Source organism: Mytilus edulis, chromosome 3 (genome assembly GCF_963676685.1).
Source record: "Mytilus edulis chromosome 3, xbMytEdul2.2, whole genome shotgun sequence".
NCBI classification, from domain to species: Eukaryota; Metazoa; Mollusca; class Bivalvia; order Mytilida; family Mytilidae; genus Mytilus; species Mytilus edulis.
In genome coordinates, this window is record NC_092346.1 from 104,641,625 (window position 1) to 104,661,239 (window position 19,615).

Here is a 19,615-nt window from a genome sequence, read left to right on the forward strand (position 1 = left end):
TGAACGTACTATTTTTGTTGATTTAGTTTTGTCATATAATTATAGATTATCGTTGATCATCTCAACGAGATTGATTTTCTCGCTTGAGCTGGTACAGCGAAAGTGAGAAAAGCAATCGAGTTGAGATGACCAATGATAATCTGTTTATCGCTATTTTACCTATGACGACATTGTCAATTTCATGTCAATTTCGTTAGCAACGCCACGTGGCCTTCTTAGTTTCTAGCGATAATTATTCTATCTCAAGCGAGAAGCATGATATGAAAATTATCACAAAAAAAGATCAAAAGAAAAATGCACAAAATAGCGATAATAGTTGCATAAATCGAGAACAACGTTGTAAACTGCGGGTAGACGTATCGTCCCCGAAGGTATCACCAGCTCAGTAGTCAGCACTTCGTTGTTGATGTGAATATCAATTATATGGTCATTTTTATAAAACTGTTTGCAAAAGCATGACTCATTCAAAATACTAAGGATTTCATTATCCCAGACAAGGATTACCTTATCCGTATTTGGCACGACTTTTTGGATATTGGGTCCTGAATGCTCTTCAACTTTATACTTGTTTGGTTTTCTAACCGTTTATATCTCAGCGTCACTGATGAGTCTTATATAGACGAAACGGGCGTCTGGTGTATCAAATTATAAGCCTGATACCTTTTATAACTATTTACACCACTGGATCGATGCCACTGCTGGTGGACGTTTTGGAGGGGGAAAATTTTCTGTTTGTAATACTATGAATTATTCAAAATACTAAGGATTTTCTTACCCCAGACATAGATAACCTTAGCCGTATTTGGCACATTTTGTTTTGGAATTATGGGTCCCCAATGCTCTTCAACTTTATACTTGCTTGGCTTTCTAATCACCGATGTGTCTAATTATAAGTCTGTTACCTTTAATTAAGAGAAAATTGAATCATCTCTTATTCTTCAAGTTGAGTTATAAATTGACCCTCATAATCAAGTTCTAGGTGTAAATAAGTGATATGAAGTAGGCGGATGAGTACCTCTAGATGATGAGTATTCAGACATGGTATTTGCACGGTCATTTCTAACGCTGATTTGGTTATGCGTTGTAGGATTGTCCAATGTTATTTAGCTCTTTGATAAGCACATGTTTGCAAGAGACGTTTCAGATGGGTACATTCGTTCAGTAATTGGTCACTGCCTCGCTACTTGCGCTTTTCCTGGTGACCATTATACATGCCTAGGGAATATGTAACATACTTCCGGTTATAGTTCGTATAAAATTGAGAACGGAAATGGGGAATATGTTAAAGAGACAAAAACCCGACAAAAAAGCAGACAACAGCCGAAGGCCACCAATGGGTTTTCAACGAAGCGAAAAATTCCCTCACCCTGAGGTGGTCCCCAGCTGCCCTCTAAATGAAATTGTATACTAGTTCAGTGAAAATGGACGTCACACTAAACTTCTTAACATATAAATGAACTAAAATTGAAAAATATACAGGACTACCAAAGGCCAAAGGCCCCCGACTTGAGACAGATGAAAAAATACGTCGGGGTTGATTATGTTTTGTGAGATCTCAACCCTCCCCTATACCTCTATCCAATGTAGAATAAAGAAACACATAGCAATACACACAGTAAAACTCAGTTTAAAAGAAGTCTGAGTCCGATGTCAGAATATTTAACAAAAGAATCTAAGCAAAATGGCATTGATACATACATTAACAAAGGACTATTAGCAGTTACTGACATGCCAGCTCCAGACCCCAGTTAAAATGATTGAACGATTATGTATTCATCATACGAAAATCAAGTACAATTCTTCCTGTTAGTATATATATATTTGGAAATAGTTAAAAGAACTAAGAATAAATACGGGATAGAACATCTGAACATAGTCATTCTTCTCGTAGATCTACTGTTGGCGACCATAAAATGTTTGAGAAAATAAATTAATTTTAATCATTAATAACCTCTCAGGAAGTTGAAGGAAGAACAAATGAATGAAAAAGCCACGTTCAGCTTTCGAAACTCCGTGGACAATTCAAAACGTAATGTCCGAAATCAAATGGGAAAAAAAGGCTCACACACATCAAACGAATAGATAACAACTGTCTATATGAATGGATAACAACTTTATACATGAAATAAAGGCGATTGTTCTTCTAAACCATTTCATTTAACGAACACTAGGAACAAATATAAGCGAAAGATGCACGTATAAAATCTTCCTTACGTGTGTAACCCCTTCAGAAAGAAATGTGTTAAATCAGTTTGGAAGTTTGGGGAAGAAAATGCTTTACCTTTAAAGGCACACAATTTTTTTTGTTTTGGGTACATTGCGAGACTTTATTTTGGTTTTATCTTAAATGGTTTCTGAAATATATTAAAATTGGCTGTATTTAACATCACAAGTAAGCCATTTAACAAAAAAAGTATTAATAAAAAAAAAAAAACACATTTGGCAAGTTAGAAAAATCTGTATATATCGCAGACTTTCAGATATTTTAATATCACTCGATTGCAATCACTAAATAATAGCATTATAAAGTAATGAAATCTTATATTAACTGGACAATGTTTCTATAGAGCATTTATATAAATAAAGTAACTGTTTCATGAAAACAAGAATTGTCATTCCCATAGCTAAAATTTCGTATTTACTTTTCTCAAATGATATTGTTCAACATAACTGCAAAGCATTAGATTCATTCAAGAAATTGTCAATTTTACAAAAAAAATCTTAAATGAAGTAAAACTCTCGTGAAAATTTATCACTTGTCGATATATTGTCAAATATATAAAATATACAAATTTAACATAGAAATTGATCTGTACATAAATAATTCAATTGCATAAATCCACACATATAAACATGGTTTGCATATTAACTACTGTGTGAGCCCTTCCTACGTCTTCCATGGGCAGGGGGAGATCCTTTACGGCCTTTACCACTTCCCTTCCTAGAATGTCCAGAGTGAGGTCGGTCGCCAGCACATTTACAGAATTTATTTATTTGTCCCATACCACCTCCTTTTCCACTGCATACGTTTCCCATCTACAACAGAAATGATAAATGTTGTTTAGTTGTCTCTCCATTAGTTCTATACAACGATAATATGGGAGAAATAAAACCTATCCGACATCATCACCAAATTCTCAAATAAAAATCATACTGATAAGAGAAAAATAGCTCAAACAAATAAACTAAACAAAAATATTTTGATTTGACATAATGTATTGCCAAGGAGATTGCAAATCATAAAATGACACAGCAGACCACATGACAAGGATGTAGACACATATATTTCACATATTTCATGATGGTATAGTAACAAATCCATAACATGAGGGATTGTGCCTGATATTCATATGATGAAGAAATAATCTTTCAATCAGTTTAATTGAGGTCTGAAGCTGACATGTCGGTAACTGCTAGTAGTCTGTTGTTATTTATGTATTATTGTCATTTTGTTTATTTTCTTTTGTTTCGTATTCTGACATCGGACTCGGACTTCTCTTAAACTGAGTTTTACTGTGCGTATTGTTGTGCGTTTGTTTTTCTACATTGGCTAGAGGTATAGGGGTGGGTTGAGATATCAACAAACTTGATTAACCCCGCCGCAATTTTGGGAGTCAGGAGCCTCTGGCCTTTGTTGGTCTTGTATGATTTTTAATTTTAGTTTCTTGTGTATAATTCGGAGTTTAGTATGACGTCCATTATCACTGACCTAATATGCATATTTGTTTAGGGGCCTTATGAAGGACGCCTCCGGGTGTGGGAGTTTTCGCTACATTGAAGACCCATTGGTGGCCTTCGGCTGTTGTCTGCTTTATGGTCGGGTTGTTGTCGCTTTGACTCCTTCACCATTTCCATTCTCAATAATACATATAGCATACTGCATGACCGTCAAAAATGAGCAAAGTAAAGCTATAAAAGGTTCCATCATGACAAAATATGAATCGATTTAAAGGAGAAAACGGCCTGATTTGTGATAATCACCTATAAGGTTCTTGACAAGCACATTCATATCTTGCAGAACTTCATTGTATCTGACCGGGACGCGTAGGGCCACATTTGATCTTATGTCATTACTTGACGTCCGTCGTCGTCCGTCGTCTGTCGTCGTAAACTATTAAAAAAAATCTCCCCTGAAACTACTGGGCCAAATACCTCCTAACTAAATGTTCCTTAGGGTATCTAGTTTTTAAATTGTATCCGAAGCTTTGATCCCTCAACAAACATGGCCGTCATGGCTAAAAACAGAACATAGGAGTCAAATGCAGTTTTTGGCTTATGTCTCAGAAAATAAAGCATTTAGAGCAAATCTGACATGTGGTATAAATGTTCAAAAGGTAAAGATTGTTGGGTTGTCGCCTCTAAATTAAATATTTAAAGGAAATTTTTCAGTTTTTGGTTTTTTATCTTGAATATTATTGAAGATAAAGATAAACTGTAAACAACAAAAATGTTCAGCAAAGTAAGATCTAAAAAAAGGTTTTATATGACCAAAATTGAAAAATGAGTTATTGCCCTTTGTGGACAATATTACACAAGTTGTTTATGTTTTTGATCTTTAAAAATCTTCACAAATGAATCTAGTATACATTTTGTATTTTAATTCCTTGTACATCATTGACACTATGGCTAAAATGGAACATACTAGTTTGGGTAAATTGCATTTATTTGCTTTTGAAGAAAATATGACAACATTTAAATTGCATTTTTAAGCCACTCATTAATATATATTGAAAAACAAAATAAATCATTAATGAAAGATTGAAGAAAAAAGAAAAAAAAACAAGGTGAGCGATTCTAAAATCTGAAATCCGGCTAGTGCAAACCTGCATTGCTAACATTATAATAATTTGCAACCCATTATTAAACAGAATTATGATGAATAAAACGTAAAAGACTGATCCTTCAATACAAATATGAAATATGTACGTCATTGATAAGTGTTTCTGACTGGTGTTGCGTAACTGTTGCCATGTCTATTATTTCTTGTGAACGAAGTTTTAATAATATTTAAAACTATGGTCCATTTTCTAAAACTAATTCGACGACTACATTCATCAATATGTTAACGGAAACCTAATAAATTCTCTATGCCTGACTAGTAACGCTTGATAAAATTATATGAAAACATTCTCAGTCGTTTTTTTTTTATAAATCCATTAAAGTAAGAATGTGTATTGATATAAACTCAACAATAAGTATTCAAAGTAAATATTGAATTATAATTATATTTTCTAATGCGTCGTGAGGTATATTGTAGTATGTTTTGTATATTAACCCCTATTGACATGACAATGTGTGTCCATTCTTTTAGAAACTAAAACACTTAAAAATACTCAACAAAAATATAAGAACACACATGTTTTATTCATTTTACCCTAATGAAGAATGTTCGCTGTTGAAATTAGTTATCAAAAGTACCAGGATTATAATTTTATACGCCAGACGCGCGTTTCGTCTACATAAGACTCATCAGTGACGCTCAGATCAAAATAGTTAAAAAGCCAAATCAATACAAAGTTGAAGAGCATTGAGGATCCAAAATTCCAAAAAGTTGTGCCAAATACGGCTAAGGTAATCTACTCCTGGGGTAAGAAAATCCTTAGTTTTTCGAAAAATTCAAGGTTTTGTGAACAGAAAATTTATAAAAATGACCATATAATTGATATTCATGTCAACACCGAAGTGCAAGATAAAATTGCTTATCGAATTCTAGCATAAAGCATATTCTCACATTGAACTCGGATTTCCTTTCAACTGAAATTAGCTGCGCCTATTGTTGTGTGCTTATTTATTCCACATTGACTACAGGTATAGGGGAGGGTTGAGCTCTCATATTTTTTTTTTTTTAACTCCACTGACATTTTTACGCCTGTCCCAATTCAGGAACCTCTATTCCTTAATAGTTTTGTAAGTAGCTTTAATTTTGATTCATTTGTATGTTTCGTAGTGTTTCTAAAGCTAGGTTCACACTGCCGATCAGATCAACTCGATCAAGCCCGATCAAGACAAATTCCGTGATCGGGAGACTGGTCTGACTCAATCGACAAGCATGCTCGGGATAGTCTACCTGGCTCTTCATCGATCTGACTTTCTACCCGAGAGTTATTGACATGTCAAAAACATTCGAGTAAAGATCGAGAAACCATTCACTCGAGAAGAGATCGAGAATTCGTCGAGTAACGGTCGAATTGATCGGGAAAGCATCGTGTAGAGATCGAGTTTGGTCGGAATTCAAAAAATTTACCGATCAGTACTCGATCATTTCGACCTTTGCTCGACTAATGCCCGATCATTTCTAGATTAACTGGACCAGCACCCGATCGCTTCCAGATCACTGCGACTTCTATATTTATTTGATCCCAGACGAATTCGTCCAATACCTGATCCCTTCGCGATCACATTCGAACACTCTTCGATCTCTACTAGACCATATATACACGAGAACACATGACTGCTACACGATGCTCTAAAAGTGTGTGCAGATCTGATGAACTCTCTCATAACTCTGCTTCCGCAAAAATATATTGGCAACATTTTTTTTTATTGTACAAAATTCCTCCATGTACAGTACGTGTCTTAACTTTTGCAAGGCGAGGTAACATTTTAAAAAACGAGACAAAAGACACCAAAGGACCAATCAAACTCAAAGGTCGAAAACAAACCGAAACAGCCATAGCGAAAACCGACGAGAAGACAAACAGCAGTCCACTTAACATAGAAAACACTTAACTCAACAAAACCTGTGAAGTTCTCAGGTGTTCCGAAAGGAAGAAAATCCTGCAATTTTGGCACCGGCTGATTTTTCAAATATGAAAGTAATTGTGCAATAACATTCATTATTATTGTTAAATCCGCCGGTGCCAAAATTTCAGGATTTTCTACCCTTCCGGAACACCTGGGATCTTCCCAGGTTTTGTTGGGTAACGTGTTGCTATGTCCATGCGTTTTTGATAGTTCAAACAGGGTCATCAAACTCTGATTAAACGATGCCTTTGTTTCTGCTTCTGTAAAGTTTAAAAATCTATAACAAACGGCACACAACGTTTACCAAACTTTGGTGAGAAAAAAATGCACTCTTGATCGCTTGATAGATATATGTCAAGTTGTAAACAGTTTCAGAAAAGGTATCACTCCAGGGGATTGAAATTCACTTTGGGTAAAATTTTGCAGATCTATGTGATATCTTTGCCCACTTTTGTAATACGTTTTTAGCAAATAGTTATACATGCAGATTGTTGCCATATAGCAAAAAGAAAATGAATATATTTAACCCTTCAACTTCTGGATATCAAATCTATGAAAAATACTGATTACATACTTATGCACAATATATGACACAAACGGCACGCTTTATTTGTAAGATAGCAAGGACAAAAGATGGTAAAGTTTATGTATATTACTGTCTATCATAAGTACTAATCCAGAGACAAATCTCATTTTGTGGTGTCATTTCCCCAAAAAGAGCAATAATACTACCATTACATATCAGTGTCTACTTTAAGGAAGTTTTTGTAAGCAGTGGGTTCCTCTTTGTTGAGTTAGTGCAAGTCTCTCATACTGCCCACACAGTGGTCATCGTGTCAGCCACTGCCTCATCTAGATTTCTCGGCGCCCGTTGCTGTATACATAATCTTCTAAGCACTCTTCAAGCTCCGTCACAGCTATCAACCTGTCTCTCTGAGCTCTTACCACCTTGCCCACAAATCAAACTGCTAATTTCTTTATGTAGATATTTTAATTGTATGATTTTACTCAGATCTTCTACTGAATATAACCAAATAAACGGAGAGTGTCCAGCTAGCATATATACCATTAAAATGGGTCATTACGCAAGACCGGCCACCCGAATTAGCATTTGAACTGTGTTTTATGGTAATAAGCATTGTGTATACGACGTTTCATAAAATGTGGTTGAGGCAAAACAAAATTAGAAAACGGAAACTAATATTGTTGGGACGTACGTACGGACAAGGGTAGCACTTTATGCCCACTCCGAAGCGGCGGGGAATTAAAATTTCGGAAAAAAATGTGCATACCCGACCAATTCAAGATTATCCCTACGACCAATATACGATGTGGTCGATCTGGTCTGGTCGAGATCAGGTTGAGATCGTGAATAGTTGATTTGGTCCAGATAGTCGAGTAAAGATCGTGTAAAGATCGTGAATTGATCGGAATTATCGAATAAGTATCATTTTGTTGTCGGGATGAAGTCGTGATTGAGTCATTAAAGAGTCTTGAATGGTCGAGTTAAGGTCGTGTACAGTCGGATGGCGGTCGGGTAGAAGTCGTAAACAGGCCCGATTAAGAATTTGGTTGAGCTTGGTCGTGCAAATTTGGACAATCGGGAACACCGAGTTGATCTGATCGGCAGTGTGAACCTAGCTTAAGTTGAAGAACTTGTGCCAGGTCCTATTGTCATTGTTTTGACATTAAAATATATCTAAACTGTGGGTTTCAGAGTTGAGTGGGGCGTCCATTTCGGTAAGCTAGTTTACATTATTGTGTAAGTACAATCTGAAGCCCGCCCTTGGTGCGGAACTTTTCGATGCGTTGAAGACCCACTGACGGTCATTGGCGGTTTTCTGTTCATCAGTCGGGTTGCTGTCTCTGTTTTCCATTCTATTGACCTGATATAAATCGTGCCGCTCTAAATTCTGATATAAATCGTGCCGCTTTAAATTCTGATATAAATCGTGCCGCTCTAAATTCTGATATAAATCGTGCCGCTCTAAATTCTAATGTCGCTTGCTGTACTCCAAAAAAAATCTCATACAACTACATTATAAACAGTATAGGAAGACATGATCTTGTGCAATGCATACAGCAAACTGTACATAATTTTAAAAATGTAGAAAAATAAAGGAAGCATTTAAGTATTGATTTAAACCATAACTAAGTGAATTGCTATTGATATTCCCAAAATACCAAGAACGCATTAACAATGATCGAAAAACAACAACTTTAACCGTAATCATAAGTTTCTCAGCCAAAGAAGAATTATTTGAAAAAAGTTGCAATTCTTAGTATGTCCGTAAAATGATCGGTATGAATTATGGATGATAGCTTAGAACTTTACAAAATTCATCAATCTTTAGTAAAGATGTAGTGTTTGTTTCTTTATGAATATAATTTCTTAACTCTAACGAATAGATTGATTAAATTTTGATTGCCTTACGTCCAGTGGCAAATAGTTCATGCATATTCGGGAAGATATAAAAATGGAGACAGTGCCGGAAATATATGTTAAAGAAGGTCACTAAATGAGTTTTAATAGAATATATTATATATGTTCATCAATGATAGGTAATATTGCGGGGCAAAAAACGGGGTAGGGTGAAGGGAAACCTCCACAAGGTTAAAATTCATTTCAATTGTCATAAGCAATCATGCGAGTCCTTGAATTTAGAAAAAAAGATGTCCATTGAAACATATGAAAGAATAGAGGTCACACCCGTTAACAACCATACTGACAGTCAAATGTGAGCTAAATATTTCTATTTCAGTTATGTTTCTTATGGGCAGATTTAAGAAATAGTATAAAAACCCTTCTTACCAATTACCTATGTCCAATATCTTTTATTAATTCAAACATCATAATGACTCGCTACACTTGTAGAACTAACAGTATGCAGCAAACCAGTCGCTTTCAGCTTTATAATACTGATAGCAAGTACCTTAGAAGTACTTTATAATACTGATAGCAAGTACCTTAGAAGTACTTTATAATACTGATAGCAAGTACCTTAGAAGTACTTTATAATACTGATAGCAAGTACCTTGGAAGTACAGGCGCATGTTTTGAAAACACCCATAACACAGGCCAATACTCAGATACTAGAATCATATATTCCTTGAAACTTTAATTGTTTTAAACAATTGTTCAAATCCGAGCCCGAAAATAAGTCTGCATCAAGAAATTGAAAATAATTATATGTCTTCACTTAAAAACACTTACCTTCTACTAGTATAAATAAGCTGCTATTCTGTTATAAAGTCAAGTGTTTGATCTGAATAAAATCCATACATTCAAAGTTATCCCACGCATCGTTAAACTTTGTCATAGTGATGCAACAACATCATTTACATATGATAGACCTGTTTATAACGGGTGTATAATAATGTTTTATTTTTTTATTTATGGAGAGGTATAAATATTAAGTGCAATTTAAATCAATTGTAAATCTAAAATTTATGGGACGAAGCAAAACATTTATGGTAGTGCAGAAGATGATTTAAATTAATCAAGTATTGATTCATTTTTATAACTAAATACTAGTACGATTATTTCTTAGAAATACTGACCCCTTCTTTTTTAACCAATTAAGCGCCTTGAGATTATATGAGAATCTCGGAATGAGACCAGGACTGATACGGAAAAAGACGTCTTATAATTTATAAATATGTCAAATCATTTAGCGTTGAACATTCAATTTGTTTTAATAAATCAAACTTGTAATAGTTAGTTTGGGGTTTAACCCTCCACATTCCGTATATGCCTGTCCCGAGACAAGAGTATGGAATTCAATGGTTATTGTTTGTTGCTGTTTATCATATTGTTTTTCGTTTAATTGTTTTGTACATAAATATGACTGTTAGTTGTCTCGTTAAAATTGATTAGGGAATGACATTAATATTTTTTCTGTCTATGATGACATAACAACACAAATGTGGTGCACCTGCGTAGCGGTTGATTTTTAAAGTGTGCACCACATTTTTTTAATGTTATTTCTAATAGACAGAAAAAAATATCACACTCATTCCTTATAATTTAATTCAAAATTCCATTTTAAGCCAGAGTAAATCATGAAAAAAACGTTGATGACGTTATGGTCAGATAAAAAATTATGTCTACGAGCTGATAGACACAATACTGTCAGCCAATCAGAAGATGCGTTACATCCAAAATTAAATTATAATACATTGTCATGTCGGAGTCTCATATAGCTTGCTGAGAGGTATATTTTTTGCTCATTGTTGAAGACGTACTTTTTGTTCCTTCTATGTCATTTTGTTTTGGGATGATTGTTCAGAGCTTGGTATATTGTTTTGTTGCGGATTGTATGATTTCTAACATTGATATTATTTTTGTGTGGATTTTGTCGTACACCAATATAAAACAAAGGGTTTTATTAAATCACCTATAAATCATACCTTGGGAAGCGTTTAAACATATTTTTTTATGTCAATATGCACAACACGAATTCTGCTATACTGAGAACTTATTAAGTTTGTGCGTGTGTGTACATTTGCCTTGTCCTTCTGAGTGTTGTACACATTCAAACAAATTACAGCTGAGCTCTATCGCTTTGCTTGCAAAGTAAATTAAATCAGTATGTAATAAATATTTATTAAACATCCTCCATCAATGAAAATATAATGTACTTATTTTGAAATACTCTCAAAGCACAACAAAATTTAATAATTTTAAAGTTTTGAAACCTACTTCCATTGTCTTAACATTCTTTACGAACAAAGTACGGCATTATATCACTAATTTGAACATATCAACCCATTAGTTAAAAAAGTACATTGACAAAATACAGAATTGTCTTAACATATATTTGAGTTCACATCTATATAATACTGTTTAAAGAGTTCCCGCCATAATATTCATTAACTACTGTGTGATCCCTTCCTACGTCTTCCTTTCGGGGATCCTTTAGGTGATTTTCGTCCCTTACCACTTCCTTTCCTAGAATGTCCACTTCCCTTCCTAGAATGTCCAGATTTCGGTCGTGGTCCTCCACATTTACAGAATTTATTTATTTGTCCCATTCCATTTCCCTTTCCACTACAACAGACATTCCCCATCTGAAAAGTATAAGATCACAAAATTATAGCCCAGCAGTAAACCGAATTTTACCATAGAAAACATATTTAAGGATTCCGTATTATGGCGTCTACCAAAAAAATAATCCCGAAATGTAAAACAATTCAAACGACTACCACTGAATTACAGGCTGCTGACTTGGGACGACTACCACTGAATTACAGGCTGCTGACTTGGGACGACTACCACTGAATTACAGGCTGCTGACTTGGGACGACTACCACTGAATTACAGGCTGCTGACTTGGGACGACTACCACTGAATTACAGACTGCTGACTTGGGACGACTACCACTGAATTACAGGCTGCTGACTTGGGACGACTACCACTGAATTACAGGCTGCTGACTTGGGACGACTACCACTGAATTACAGGCTGCTGACTTGGGACGACTACCACTGAATTACAGGCTGCTGACTTGGGACGACTACCATTGAATTACAGGCTGCTGACTCGGGACGACTACCACTGAATTACAGACTGCTGACTTGGGACGACTACCACTGAATTACAGGCTGCTGACTTGGGACGACTACCACTGAATTACAGGCTGCTGACTTGGGACGACTACCACTGAATTACAGGCTGCTGACTTGGGACGACTACCACTGAATTACAGGCTGCTGACTTGGGACAATACCACTGAATTACAGGCTGCTGACTTGATACAGGCAAAATCAGAAAGTCTTAAGGTTTAACTAGTTCGCTGCCCCCCTTTACATGGGAAAGTGGTGTATCAGTACAACATAAGAAACAAACTATAAAAAATATCAGTTGAAAACGGCATAACTCATCAGTATATACATCACATCTAACAAAATCTCAAACTGGGACGTGGCATGGTGTCTAAAAATCCCCACAGCAAAACAACAGACACCAAGTACAGATCTGAGAGTATTAGCAGTTAAATTTGTATTGACAGCTTGTTTAAGGACAATACGAACTATTAAAAAAACCATGCATCTTAGACTAAAATATCAATAAATTCACATTCAAAATCAAATGGATTTTGTGTAAAGACGTCGTTAACAGTCGGAGTAAAACATGACTTTGTGCTATGTCAAGATACAGGTATCGAGATTGTATAGCCATCATGAATGTGCATATGTATATAACAATAATATTTTAATAACTCTGACACAAATATCACTATGTTTATTTTAAATCGTTAAAAACGATGTATTGGTGTTTACTTTATGATGATAAATAGCTGTAAATAGATAAAGGAAGATGTGGTAAAACCCGTTTCATCGTTGTTTAAAATGTTCACATGTATAAGTCACAGTAAGTGTGATTGATTATGTAAAATCCCGGAAAATTCATTTATAATCTCTGGTAGCTTATTGATAATACATTGTTACTGAACTTTTTTTGGATGAATAAATAATAGAAGAAAATGTCAAGGACTATACAATATATCTGGAATGAAGAGACAATGAATAAAATGTTGATGACATCTAATATGCAGCTATTGATGGCGATATTTTTTTGGGGGGGGGGGGGGTGTGAGTTGTCTGTTAGACCCAGATTACAACCAGTTGCCAAGGAAACACACTGAGTGCCATCATCTATACGGTCAAAATAGAATATAATAATCAATATCGGGATAAATATATACGATCTACGTCATTGAAAATGATGAGTTCATAACCGTTGTAATATATGAACCAAAGATTTACAAGTTCCATCGACAGTCATTATGTAAATAAATATTTAAAACCATTCTCTGTGAATAGTTATTCATTTATGTAAACGTAGGCTCTGTACGACTTTAAAGCAGCCTTCTCGGTCAAGTCATTATGTAAATAAATATTTAAAACCATTCTCTGTGAATAGTTATTCATTTATGTAAACGTAGGCTCTGTACGACTTTAAAGCAGCCTTCTCGGTCAAAGATTTTTTCTTTGCATAGAATATAAGATATAATTCGCCTCCCATTTTAGTTATAAAGGCAATACCAAAAATTTTCCTACATACTAGTTTAAGATCTGCTAAAAGTATATTTTTATCATAATGCAAGGATTTTAGATCTAAATCTTGACTGCCGATTTTATGATGACTGAATTGTCCAATCAAAATGAACGAACAAATAGTAAATGTCCAAAAATTTAATTAAAACTTGAAATTAAAAATTTCATCAATATTTAACATACATTTAACATACCAACGGCTGGCACAATTACCCGAGTTCAATAGCAAGTGCGTCTAGGATTTCAGAAAAAAAAAATAAAATGCTAAATTCATATTAAATTTACTAAAGATGCAACTCTATTGGAAAATGGAGCTTAAACATTTACTTTAAAATAATGTCGACTGTTATATATTAGTTCTTGGAAGCTTTTTATGCTCCTTAGTGTTTTATATGTCTAAGTTTCGAACGCTTCAATGGGATTTTCAGAAGCAGAGCGGTAAACAGAATGCCACTTTGTTTTTTTATTATTATTATCCAAGTCTATTTATTTTTTAGCAAAATAATCACATCGATAAAAATAATTCAAAGTAATGTGCTGATAAATGTAAATAGGATATTGCAAAGTATAGATACATTTATAATTAATGAAAAGTAATAGTATTATTGACTTTATTACAAACCTTTAAGTTGTAAGCAGTAAGGATGATCTGTGTGGTGATGAAAATGTCAAGCAAACTCTGCTAACGTTTATCTAAATCCGATATGCTCAAGGACGTCACTAAGTTTTACTATAGTGATACCACAACAGCACACAACAACCACGATTGTGAAGGGTGTATAATAATGCTTTCAATATTACGGGTGCAAATGAATATAAAGTACATTTCAAATTGATTTCAATCAGACATTCGATTGACATAGAAAGAAAGCATATGCATATTCAAAATTAAATGGTTGAATGTTTACTTTGTGTAATATGTCTATACAATAATTGTAAAGTATTTAAACCGTAAATGAAATTAAGAATTATTCATCTATAAACAGACTGAAGGCAAATTTATTGGCGGTTTTTCTAATATCTCTGAAACCCCTTTAATATGATACACCTAATTATTAATTAGATTTTTGATAGACAAACGCAACCATTTGTAGAATTTCAAATGTGCCTCCATCTTATGAATTTCAAAGTTTCCTTTTATAAAAAAAAACCCAAAGAAGATTGCATTGGTGTCAGGAACAGGCTGATGATTTGTACATAGGCGGCGGGCCTATCTAAAATTAATAAATGGGATGTGGTTTTTAACACGGCAATGAAAACAAACAAAAATGTTAAGAAATATAATATTCAACCCTAGATCTGCCAATGGGTGAAAAAAATGTATTCCATTAATTATGTACACAAATAACCTTTTCAATTGTATCATAACGGCCAGTAAATAGTTAACACGGTTGTCTAACCTAGACTTGACCTACACAACAAAAGACTGGTAGAAATACTATGGAACCAAAAAAGAAACATTTATGACAACTTCATGAATACAACGATATGAGGGGGTATACGTGATACAGAAGCCAAACGACACCTGGGACAGTGGTATCAGTATACAACATAATAACGATGTGTGGGGTATACGTGATACAGAAGCCAAACGACACCTGGGACAGTGGTATCAGTATACAACATAATAACGATGTGTGGGGTATACGTGATACAGAAGCCAAACGACACCTGGGACAGTGGTATCAGTATACAACATAATAACGATGTGTGGGGTATACGTGATACAGAAGCCAAACGACACCTGGGACAGTGGTATCAGTATACAACATAATAACGATGTGTGGGGTATACGTGATACAGAAGCCAAACGACACCTGGAACAGTGGTATCAGTATACAACATAATAACGATGTGTGGGGTATACGTGATACAGAAGCCAAACGACACCTGGGACAGTGGTATCAGTATACAACATAATAACGATGTGTGGGGTATACGTGATACAGAAGCCAAACGACACCTGGAACAGTGGTATCAGTATACAACATAATAACGATGTGTGGGGTATACGTGATACAGAAGCCAAACGACACCTGGGACAGTGGTATCAGTATACAACATAATAACGATGTGTGGGGTATACGTGATACAGAAGCCAAACGACACCTGGAACAGTGGTATCAATAACACACTATAAAAATCAGTTAAAAAGGCTTAACTCACTAGGTCGATTAAAAGTAGAAAACATCAAAAAAAAAAAAACACAGACCGGGCGTGGCAGCGTATCTAAACTTATCGGTCGCCCACTGTCTATATCACTCTGTTCAGCTCTTAATATTATTCCGTATCATGTCTTTGTGACGTCAAATACGTTGACCCGGCCTTAATAACTTTGACCCGGACATATCAGCGACGTCATAATGTTTGAACCGACGTTAATAACTTTGACCCGAACTTATCAAGTCATCTTTTGTGTGCTGGTGAAAAAAAAAAAAAAAAACCACTTCTGAAACACGCAAATATAGCCCGATAAATAAATTATCAGATTATCTGCATATTGATATTGTAAAATATCAGCTGCTTGACATTATATGAAGGCTTTTTGATCTCGTTCGCTACGCTCACTCGACAAAAAGCTTCATATTATGTCTCGCAGCTGATATTTTACGATATCAACATGCAGATAACCTGATAATCGGTACATACCACAACAGAAAACACAGACCGGACGTGGCGGCGTATCCATACATCCCACAACAAGTAACATTGACCGGACGTGGCAGCGTATCTATACATCTCATACAAATAAATAACACAGACCGGGCGTGGCAGCGTATCTATACATTTCATAACAAAAAAAAACACATACCGGGCGTAGCAGCGTTTCTATACATTTCATTACAAAAATACAGGCCGGGCTAGGCAGCGTACCTTTACATCTCACAACAAAAACCACAGACCGGGCGTGGCAGCGTATCTATATTTCACAACAAAAACCACAGTCCGGGCGTGGCAGCGTATATACATCTCACAACAAAAACCACAGACCGGCCGTGGCAGCGTATTTATATTTCACAACAAAAACCACAGTCCGGGCATGGCAGCGTATCTACATCTCACAACAAACAACAACACTAAGTAAAGATTGTATACTTTTGTTTTATTTGTTGGAACATCGATTTTTGTTTTATTTTTGACTGTAACCAATAATGTTTTATCAACTTCTTTATTTCAATTTAGGCTTTCATTTATATCATAGAATCCTTTCCCTCTTTACTCATTTGAAAAACTGTTGGTCCATTAATTTCTTTTTAACATCTTATGGCACATATTTTTTACTCAATAGACACCATCCGATCAACTTTAAAAATAAGGTGATGTAATATGATGTGTATAATTACTGCACTAAATATCAAAAGATAAGGTCTTTAACAACTATAGGTCACCATACGGCCTTTAGCAATGAGCTAACCCCACACCGTATATGGAGAAATCATAATTTGAGTTTTATTTCATAGTCTATTTACTCTTGTTTTTAGGTTTCTGATAACTTATTGATATATTTAAACCCTTCCAAAATGGTAGAGATTAATATTCCGATAGCAAACCTTGTGCTGTGAAGAAATTATCAATCTAGAACAAAAAGTAACTTTCTGAAAGCAGACCTACTACATTGTACATACACCAACTACATATAAAACGTCTTAGTGATAACACAACAAAATCATATTAGCATTTAAAACAGGTGTATACTCTTGTTTAATTTAAGGGCGTCATCTTTTTGGACGATTGAAATTGTTTTTTTCAGTAGAGTGAAAAGAAAGTTTATTGACTTTTGAAGGTTGTATTTTGATGTTGAAGTGTTTACTTTATTATATAGATATATATTTACATATGACATAGATATATATTTACATATGACAGTTGTAGAATATTAAACACAGTAACCAGCATTAAACATATACTTAACATCTTTTGTGGCAGTACTAAAGATGCTTATGGATATTTTCTGGTTTGGAATAATGAGTGCATTAACGTATAATAGTACTGTTTGATCTTATGTTGTGCTATTACAACAACGCCCCAGGTTATGGAAGGGTTGAGCGCTCACAAAAATGTTAAAACTAGAATCATTTTTTTTTGTGCCAGGTTCTTAGCCAGGAGTCTCCCAGTACTGTCCTCTAGTGGGTCGTTGCCATATTGACAACCATATCATATCTTCTTATTTTCATAATCTATAAAGCTACTGATGTAATCCATTATATACACATGGAAAAAAGTATTGCAACACCTTGATTTTTTAAAACTTGAAAAATCAGCCTTTTATTTTGGATTCAATTTGATAAAATATTTGTAAAATAATATTGAAACATACTTTATGATCACATTGGCATTTTAAGGAACAAAAATGTTTTGAAAAAAAAAGATTTATTTAACCACAATCTTAATACAAAATGAAGTGTTTTTTGTACAAAAAACTGCATTTTACAACTTTTACTGTAGTCGAACTTTACAATGTCAGACATTTCAAAATTTATCTTAAGATGATTGTTCACATCATGGTTGATCGTTATACACCAAAGAATTAGTACAATGTGCGCAGCCTCCATTCAAACGGTTAACCGCCACTTAACGTCTTCTGATTCCTGGCTTAAATCGACTAATTTGTTGCTAAGGTAGCAGCAACCATTTCTGATGAAGGGCATTGTTAATTTCATCACGTGTTTGGACTGGAGTGTCCATTCGCGCACATTACCCCCAATAGTGTCCCATATATGCTCGATATGGGTCAAATCCGGGCTACGATCGGGCCAAGGAAGATAAACCGAATTCCATTGGAACAATGGATCTTCCTCCACGATGCTTATTTCCAACTTTGGCGAGCTCTGCACTACATTGGATACGGACAATTGTGTGTCTGTTCGTAAGCAAAGGTCCCCGAAATGGTCTTATCGCACGATAACCAGTAGCGATGAGTCGATCTCGAACAATTTTTGTTAAAAGGCTCCTGTATGCCCACCAATCTCTTTTTTATGATTGAATTGTATGCAATGGGTTTCTTTCTGACCAACCTTCATTATGCTTGATTTTCCCCAGCAGATGGCATAAGGGGTCTTTTTGATCTCGGATAATCTTTACCTTTCATATTCACCGTCCGTTAGTAATAACCATACCGTGACCTCATGACCTATAAATTGATTAAGAACCAGGGTAAGTTCCTGCTATGTTTTATTAATGCTTTAAAATATTTCTGCAAATTTATAATTTCATACATATATAGCAACCTATAACAATACGAATCCATTTTAACGATGAATATTTGGTATAGATTTAGACGAGTATGTGTGTAAATAATCTATTTATATGTACATTAATGTGTCAAGAACTTTCTACAGGTAAGCACAGGTAAATGTTTATTCAAATGCATATTATTATTTTTTCAGTACAAATCAATACTTAGAACTAATGATATAGTAAAGGTTTTATTTGACCAATATAACTAATGACTGGAGGCTCCAAGGAGCCATGAGACATTCGGTTTGACAGGTTACATACATAAACACACATATTTTGTTGTTTTCCATCACCGGGATTCGGGGCAATGCTGAGGTGACACCATAACACCACCGACAGTACTATGGTCAGTGTTGCCAAAATGTCACAACAGTTATATATTTGGGTGTAACAGGTCGGGACCACTACCTTATATGGAAATGCATAAATTAGCATACTTATGTTCTCGCACATGTAATTGTTTATTTACATGTGACGCAATTTATTTTTACCTAGGTTTTTGACCAATCCATTAAATGAGTCACAATGCATGATGGACTACTACGTGTTTACAATCAACCAAGAACACGTGTTA

At 34.9% G+C, this 19,615-nt stretch overlaps 1 protein-coding gene and 2 long non-coding RNA genes across 4 annotated transcripts in view; 1 reads left to right on the forward strand and 2 right to left on the reverse strand.

Moving 5' to 3' along the window:
• Positions 1–2,098: 2,098 nt before the first annotated feature.
• On the reverse strand, positions 2,099–10,096 carry LOC139518081 (uncharacterized). The gene is made up of 2 exons (XR_011663288.1): positions 9,959–10,096; positions 2,099–3,036 (listed from the first exon to the last, which is right to left on the reverse strand). It is a non-coding gene; the product is annotated as an uncharacterized lncRNA (long non-coding RNA).
• A 1,237-nt stretch (positions 10,097–11,333) lies between these two features.
• On the reverse strand, positions 11,334–14,589 carry LOC139518082 (uncharacterized). Its single transcript, XR_011663290.1, has 2 exons — positions 14,426–14,589; positions 11,334–11,814 (listed from the first exon to the last, which is right to left on the reverse strand). It is a non-coding gene; the product is annotated as an uncharacterized lncRNA (long non-coding RNA).
• Positions 14,590–18,882: 4,293 nt separating this feature from the next.
• Positions 18,883–19,615, forward strand: part of LOC139514719 (uncharacterized) — a 42,299-nt gene continuing 41,566 nt past the window's right edge. The window contains exon 1 of one of the 2 annotated variants that reach the window (XM_071304321.1): positions 18,883–18,957. The gene's annotated coding sequence lies outside the window, so the exon portion shown is untranslated. Of the gene's footprint in view, positions 18,958–19,100; positions 19,153–19,615 lie in introns of those variants that run through there. The other variant, XM_071304322.1, reaches the window with a different exon arrangement.